This window comes from Elephantulus edwardii, unplaced genomic scaffold (assembly GCF_000299155.1).
Source record: "Elephantulus edwardii isolate Elephantulus edwardi_28Jun2011 unplaced genomic scaffold, EleEdw1.0 scaffold00053, whole genome shotgun sequence".
Lineage (NCBI taxonomy): Eukaryota > Metazoa > Chordata > Mammalia > Macroscelidea > Macroscelididae > Elephantulus > Elephantulus edwardii.
In genome coordinates, this window is record NW_006399803.1 from 10,808,970 (window position 1) to 10,817,325 (window position 8,356).

An 8,356-nucleotide genomic window follows, 5' to 3' on the forward strand; every position below is an offset into this window, starting at 1 on the left:
GGAGGGACAGCGCAGGAGGGGAAGGCCCTCTATGATGTGGATTGATTTAGTGACTGGGATAATTGGGATGGGAGTGTCAGACACAGTGTGATTGGCACAGGACAGAGCAGAGGTTAGGGCTGTTGTACATAGGGTTGCTATGAGTCGCAAGCGACTCGACGGCACATAACAACAACAACAACACATTAGTAGTTATTAAGAAATCAAAAGACATGCTGCATTGGGTAAATCTACTGCCAAGGACATCTTTACAGTGCTAAAGAGTAAGGACATCAGTTTAAAGGTTCAGATGTGTCTGACCCAAGACATCTTCAATTACTTAATAAAGTTAATTGGTTTGTAGGCCTCCAAAAGCTGGTCAATGTAGAAGAAAGACCAAAGAAGAGTCAATGTCTTTGCATTGTTGGCTAAGGGTATTGAATATTACACAGACAGTCAAAAGAACAAACAAGTTCAACCAGGGTGTTCCTTAGTATCAAGAAGGATGAAACTTCAAATTATACATTTTGGGCATGTGATCAGGAGGTGGTAGTCCTTAGACAAAGACACTGTGCTTGGAAAAGTAAAGGCTCAATAAAATAATAAGATCCTCAAGGAGGAAAAAAAAATGACACAGTGAATGCAACAGTGTAGTGGAATTTGGGAGGATAGGTAGGGTTAGGGCAAGATTTTGATCTCTTATTAGAGTGACTGTACTATGGCAGGTTTGGAAGCAGGAGTGGCATCCGCTTCCTAAATAGCATACCTCCAGAAACTCTATGGACTTTGATAAATGTTGATAGCTGTAGAGGGGTTTCAGGCCTTTTGTTCATAGGGTCTCTATGAGTCATGCTAAACTTGAAGGCAATCAACAACAACATAGTTGACTAGGAGTTTTGATGGCCTAGTGGCAAGAAGCTGTGCTGCAATCCAGAAAGTACACGGTTCAAGGCCACTAGTTGCTCTGTGAGAGAAGGATGGGCAATCTCCTCCCTTGCGATTAACTACCTTGAAAATCTGCTAGAGGATCAGCTATGGGTCAGTTCCAACTCTACAGGCACACAACAACAGAAACAACATAGTTGACAGGAGGACACCTAACAACAGTAAAAACAACATAAGATAGAGTAGAACTGCCCTGCTGGTGCTTAGAGAAGTGTTTTGTTCTGTTTTTTCTTTGTTAGCCTAATTGGCCTAATATTGATGTCCAGGAATGGTAATTTCAAAAGTCTAAAGCTCCAAATCAATGTGACTTCTTACAACCATCTTTCTTTGTCCTACTTAGCGGTTCTAATATAATAGGGAAAAAAACACAACACAAAACAGCAACAACCCCACAGCAACCCCCAGCCTGTGAACACATTATCTGAAGCACTATAATTTTATTCCTTCACCAGAAGATTGCATTTTTAAATTTTTAAGGATGTGGAGAATAAAATACTAATCCAGTGCATACTTGAATACTCCATATCTAGACTTCAGTAACAGATTAATTTTGTTATATTTATAATCCCTTTCCTAATATCATTTAAAAGAAAATATTTATGTTCCCCCCAAAAATATCCCCTATGCGGCTGGATGTAATATTATTTGAGAATAGAAGTTTCTTTGCTGTGCCAATGAGTTTGTAAGTGTATGCTTTAAGTCAATTACCTTCAAGATAGGAAAAAATGTAGATCCAGAACAGAGAAAGAAGCTTGAATGTGGTTTGGGGTGGGGATGAGGGGGGATATCACTTCAAAATGAAAAGATCAAGAAACAGAAACTAAAAAGGGACAGATACAGAGAGAGATTTCTCCTAGAGAGAATGTCCTGAATTCAGGCTTCTAGCTTCCTGAATTTTGAGAAAATATATTAGCTAACAGTTTCAACCACTTGTATTTCTGTCATAGTGGTACTAGGTTATTAATATACCTCTAAATACTTCAACCATAATATTCTGAAAATAAGGAAATTCCTTTACCATATCATTATGTCTAAAAAAGGTTCACTCTATAATATTATCTAATATTCAGTATCTATGTCTTCCCCAAAGATGTTACATTGTTTTTCAATGCTGCTGAGTCAGAACCAACTCATAGCTGACCCACCAGCAGGTTTTCAGAGGCTACAAACAGCATAGGATTTTGCCTATCTTTATCCTGCGGATAAGCCTTGGGTTTTGAGCAACTTCTCTTTGGACAGTTTCGCATTTGCTAGTTCTAATGCGAAACCTACACTTGGGCCAGGAGGTAGTCGTCAGAACAGAGCATGGGAACACTGTATGGTTCAAAATTGGGAAGTGTGTACACCAGGGATGCATCCTATCTCCATACCTTTTCAACCTGTATGCAGAACAGATCATCCGGGAGACGGGGCTCTATGAGGAGAAATATGGGGTCAAGAATTGTGGAAGATCTATCAACAATCTGCGTTATGCAGATGACACAACCCTGCTCGATGAAACTGAGGAGGACCTGAAGCACCTGCTGCAGAGGGTCAAGGACTGTAGCCTCCAATATGGCTTGAGGCTCAATGTCAAGAAGACAAAGATTCTCACCACTGGGCCAACTGGAAGCATCAGGATGGATGGTGAAGAGATGGAGATTGTTCACAGCTTTAGTTTGCTTGGCTCCACAGTCAACAGTCTTGGCACCAGCAGCCAGAAAATTAAAAGGCACATTGCCATGGGAAAGTCTGCTGTTAGGGACCTCTCCAAAGTACTGAAGAGCAATGGTGTCTCTCTGGAGACTAAGGTGCATCTGACACAGGCCATGGTCTTTGCAGTCACTCATTATGCATCAGAGAATTGGACAATGACCCAGGAGGACAGAAGGAGAATTGATGCCTTTGAGCTGTGGTGCTGGAGAAGAGTATTGAGAATACCATGGACTGCTAGGAAAACAAACAGATTCATCCTGGAAAGGGTTAAGCCGGGTAGCTCTTTGGAGACCAGGATTTTGATGCTCTGTCTAACATACTTTGGACATGTTGTAAGAAGAGACCGGTCCTTGGAGAAGGACATCGTGCTTGGGAGGGTGGAGGGACAGCACAGGAGGGGAAGACCCTCTATGATGTGGATTGATTCGGTGACTGGGGTTATCGGGATGGGAATGTCAGAGAGTGCAATTGGCACAGGACAGAGCAGAGTTTAGGGCTGTTGTACATAGGGTCGCTATGAGTTGCAAGCGACTCGACGGCACATAACAACGACAAGTACCTCTTTGGACAGTGTAACTCCTTACTCACTATGCCACCAGAGCTTCCTAAAGATCTTAGAACTTTTGTAAAAGTAACAGGATTGATGTGAGGGCAACCATATCTGGCTTCTCCGAATCCCATGAGTGGAAAGAGTCCATTCACAACATCAACAGAATAAAGCAGATTCCTATGAAGTCGGAAACGTCCCGCACACTCTCTGCTAACGCTTCTACCAATTCTAACACCAACTGTCCGACCCAGGGCTCACCCAGTTCTGCTGCTGAGTCACTTGATTTTGTGGTAGTCTCTTTATTACCTTCCACATATTTGATTTGAAAAGAGTCTAGCTGTATCAACATTTTCCTAATTACAGTGAAGAGTAGAAAACTCACTTGTTATTAGATCCTTTACTTTCTATTTTTTAACTTATGACTATAAAAAAAGTGTTACAATTTTTGCTTTAATCATCAAGTATGATTTATATAGTCTGAAGTGAGTTACACTGCTAACCCAGAGGCCTTGAGCCTCTAGAGGTTTGAATCCATCAATGGTTATTGGGCAAGAGATTAATTTTTGAATGAATATTCCTTAACTGAAACAACAATCTTTTGTCTATATGCTGAACTGAACAACTTGGTGCTGCTGTGATGCTGCACACTGTTCCATAGTCTTGTCAAATACCATAATGTTTACCCTTTATGAATAGTATTTGGATGAGCTTCCAGACTGATTTATGCTGGGAAGCAGAGTGGCATCCACTTCCTAAACTAGATGTCTCTGGAAACTCTACAAACTCTCTAAACTCTCTAAATGTACAGAAATTATGTTAGTTATAGAACAGAGTTCTGTACAGAAATGATGTTAGTTATAAAATGGAGTTCAGGTCTTACTCTCAGTCGAATTCAACTTGATGACACTTAATCACTGCTAAATGAAAGTGTTGTTGTGGTGGTGGATAGGTGCCATCAGTTGTAGATGACTCATAACGACTCTATGTACGAAAGGCCTGAGCACTGTTCTTACATAGAGTTTCCGGAGGCAAGCCATTTCAGAAGTGGATGCTGCTCCTGTTTCCAGGCTTGTTTTAATCAGGAAGCTCCAGCAAACACTGTCCACCATGGGTAACCATTACCACATTTGGCACATCAGTGTCCCAGTGTTCAGCATCACAGCAACCACAAGTTACCTCTGTACAGCACTACACAGACCAGTGCTATACCACCTAGAAGAATGTTTGACAGAAAAACAATTTGAACCAGGCCTGAGGGCCGCAGATGAAAATCACCCACCTTGGGCTTGGTAGCATAACTTTCTGTCCACTAGGCCAGCGTAGCTCTATGTCGTCTTTGTTGTTTTTGTTAGGTGCCTTCGAGTCGTAGACGACTCATAGCGACCCTATGAATGAAAGGCCTGAGCACTGTTCGTACATAGAGTTTCCGTAGGCAAGCCATTTCAGAAGTGGATCCCGCTCCTGCTTCCAGGCTTGTTTTTAGTCAGGAAGCTCCAGAAAACACTGTCCACCATGAAACTAGTGTTGTTTATATCTGGAGGAACACTCTTCCACTTTGTACAGCACTCTATGTCAATGTGCAGTATAAAGTAACCAGGGTTGCTGTGATGCTGAAGCTTGCACCATTGGGGTATCAAATACCAGAATGCTTTCCCAATGTGGACAGTGTTTGGTGGAGCTCCCAGTTGTAAAACAGGTTTGGAAGCAGGAGTGGCATCCAATTCCTAATCCACATGCCTATGGAAACTCTATAAACTTGGAATTGACTAAGTTATGAAAAGTCATTTGGTCTTTTGTTCATAGAGTTGCTATGAGTCCCACTTGACTCGATGGCAATCAACAACAATAACATATCTGATTTGTGTTGATGTTGGGATCAGCTAATTGTCTTTTCACATTTAAGTCATAAATATTTGGCTCTTGTCATTCTGTGTGATTTTTTAAAATGTAATCTGAGTATTTCATTTATTACTTTAAGAGACTTTGAGTCTTATTTAAGGTTCTTGTTTTAACAAGTGTTCATCCTATTTAGGTTTCTCACATAAGTCTTGGCCTTCTTGTGTTGGGTGGTTGTTTCAATGTAATTTAATTTTCACAGTATTTTCATTATTATTTTGGTCAGTTTATTGGTACTGCTCAAATGAAGTAATATGGCATGACCAGTTAAATGCTTCATTTTATGATGTAACTTCTAGCCTCTTTGTCTGTGCTTATGACCTAATTCTGAAGCAAATGATCTGTTGTGTTAATGAGTAGAATTGGGACATAATATAGATTCCCAGCTTACCAGAAAATATGACCTAAGTCTCACCTTTAGTTTTGTCAGAGGTATGGCTTATAACCTTGAAATTCCACCAATAGTGAATGTTTTTAGAAGGTTCAACATTTTCTGTTCTGGATTCTGCATCTGACTTGCTACTTGTGCTCCATAAATCACTTCTGGCAGCCACATGGTGAGTCAAGTTGCATATTGTTCCTGTGGTCACACTGATTGGCCTGATCCATTCACCCTGGAAATTGACACTTGGAGAGCTATGAGGCCATATGAATTGGACAGTAGATACAAAATGAAGTTTTATCCACTGACTTGGGACTCTCCAGTCCCCACAACCATGTGAGCTATTTTCTTAACAATTAACAAATTTCTGCAACTCATTACAGCACATTAAGAACCTAAAAGATATAGACTAAAGGAAAAGATCTGAGGAAAAGAGAAACTGTTGATATTAGAGATGATGGAATGGTAATAGCACTCTGGAAAAGTTGAGCATACGAGACATCTTTAATTTCTGTACCATAAATGTCAACTCTATACCAATCCTTCTAAAATGACTTCCCCTCCCCATTTTTTTAATATCCATTCATTCATTGTTCCACTTTTCTCCATGCCCACCCCTCCCCCCAGTCGACTCTTCTCTTTGAAAAGTAAAGGAAAAATTCTTTCATTGTTTTACAATCACTCCCCACAGGTCCACTTCACTATGCAGCCTTTGTTCTGGACTCCTATCATGACAATAGTACCTAATCACCTATCCCTTTTAAACAGATTTCTCCCCTCATCTGTTTCAATGCAGTATATTTATCCTATCTTTCTCAGTCTCCCACCAACCCCGATGTCAGTCCCATTTTACAACAGTGGCTCTATGCAGTATTTGTCCTTTTGTGACTGAGATACTTCACTCAGCATAATGTCCTCCAGGGTCACCCATTTTGAATAATATTGCGTGAGTCCCTTGTTTTTCAATGCAGCATAGTATTCCATTGTGTGAATATACCACAGCTTCTCTATCCATTCATTTGTTGATGGGCACTTAGGTTGTTTCCAACTCCTTGCTATTGTGAATAATGCAACAATAAACATGGGTGTGCATATATCCGTTTGAATGACAGCTCTGGTTTCTTTAGTGTATATTCCTAGTAGTGGAATTACTGGGTAAAATAGTATTTCTGTTTCATACTAATCCTTCTAAAATGACTTTTTTTGTGCACATAGAAGCTACTATTTCTTTTTGCTGGTGACATCTGGAGTGAAAGTGTTTTCTCAGGATGGTAAACCAGATGTCTCTTAATGTTGGATGATTCATGATGGTCTTGTCAGTGTTCCCTGTCACTATCACTTGATCCAGTGGGCAAATAGAATCTTATAGAATTGGGTTGCTTGCTTACAATTGTGGTTCCTTACAACTGGGCCCATATGCTTCAATGTCTTTTGGTGGAAAACTGTGTCTCAGGCTCAGAGGGATAGAAAATACCTCCTCTGAATCTTTCAATCCCCCTTATTTGTCATAATAGGCTAACTTAATGTTATCTGAGAAGAATGTCTATCTGTGCTTCATTGACTATGCAAAGGCTTTTGACTGTGGATCACAACAAGCTATGGCTGACTCTGAGAAGAATGGGGATCCCAGAACATTTGATAGTGCTAATGCGAAACCTGTACTTGGACCAAGAGGCAGTCGTCAGAACAGAGCAAAGAGACACTGCATGGTTCAAAATCAAGAAGGGGGTCCATCAGGGATGTATTCTGTCTCCATACCTTTTCAATCTGTATGCAGAACATATCATCCAAGATGCTGGGCTGTACGAGGAGTATTGTACAGGATTGGTGGAAGAGTCATCAACAACCTGCATTATGCAGATGACACAATGCTGCTTGCTGAAACTGAGGAGGGCCTGAAGTACTTGCTACAGAAGGACAAGGATTGCAGCCTCCTATATGGATTGAAGCTCAACATCAAGGAAACAAAGAGTCTCACCACTGCGGCAATTGGCAGCATCAGTATGGATGGTGAAGAGATTGAGATTGTTAACAGTTTTAGTTTACCTGGCCCTACATTCAACACTCTTGGTAACAGCAGCCAGAAAATCAAGAAATGAATTTCATTGGGAAAGTCAGCTGTGATGGACCTCTCAAGAGTACTGAAGAGCAACAACATCAGGCTGGAGACTAAGGTGCACCTGATCCGGGCTACAGTCTTCACAATTATGTGCTATGAGTCAGAGAATTGGACAGTGAATAGGGATGATAGAAAGAGAATTGATGCCTTTGAGTTGTGGTGCTGGAGAAGAGTGTTGAATATACCATAGACTTCTAGGAGAACAAACAGGTTTGTCCTAGAGAAGGTGAAGCTGGAATGCTCCTTGGAGTCAAGGATTCTGAAGCTTCGTCTGACATACTTTGGGCATATTACAAGGAGGGGCTGGTTCTTGGAGAGGGACATCATGTTTGGCAGAGTGGAGAGGTAAGGAAGGAGAGGAAGACCTTCCATGAGATGGATTGATTCTGTGACTGGAGTGGTGGCAAAGAGTGAGTTTGAGATGGCTAGGTTGGCACAAGATAGAATGGCATTTAGAGCTCTTGTACATAGGGTCACTACAAGTTACAAGTGACTCGATGGCACATAACAACAACAATGTTATCTGAAGATCTGGAGAATAAATAGACCTACCTGTGCTATCTTTTGTTGCTATGTTGTTGTTGTTGTTGCTATGTGCCCTCGAGTTGCTTGCGACTCATAAAGACCCTATGTACAACATCCCTAAACTCTGCTCTGTCTTGTGCCAATCACACCGTCTCTGACACACCCATCCCAATTACCCCAATCACTGAATCAATCCACCTCATAGGGGGCCTTCCCCTTCTGCATTGTCCCTCCACCCTACCAAGCATGATGTCCCTCTCCAAGG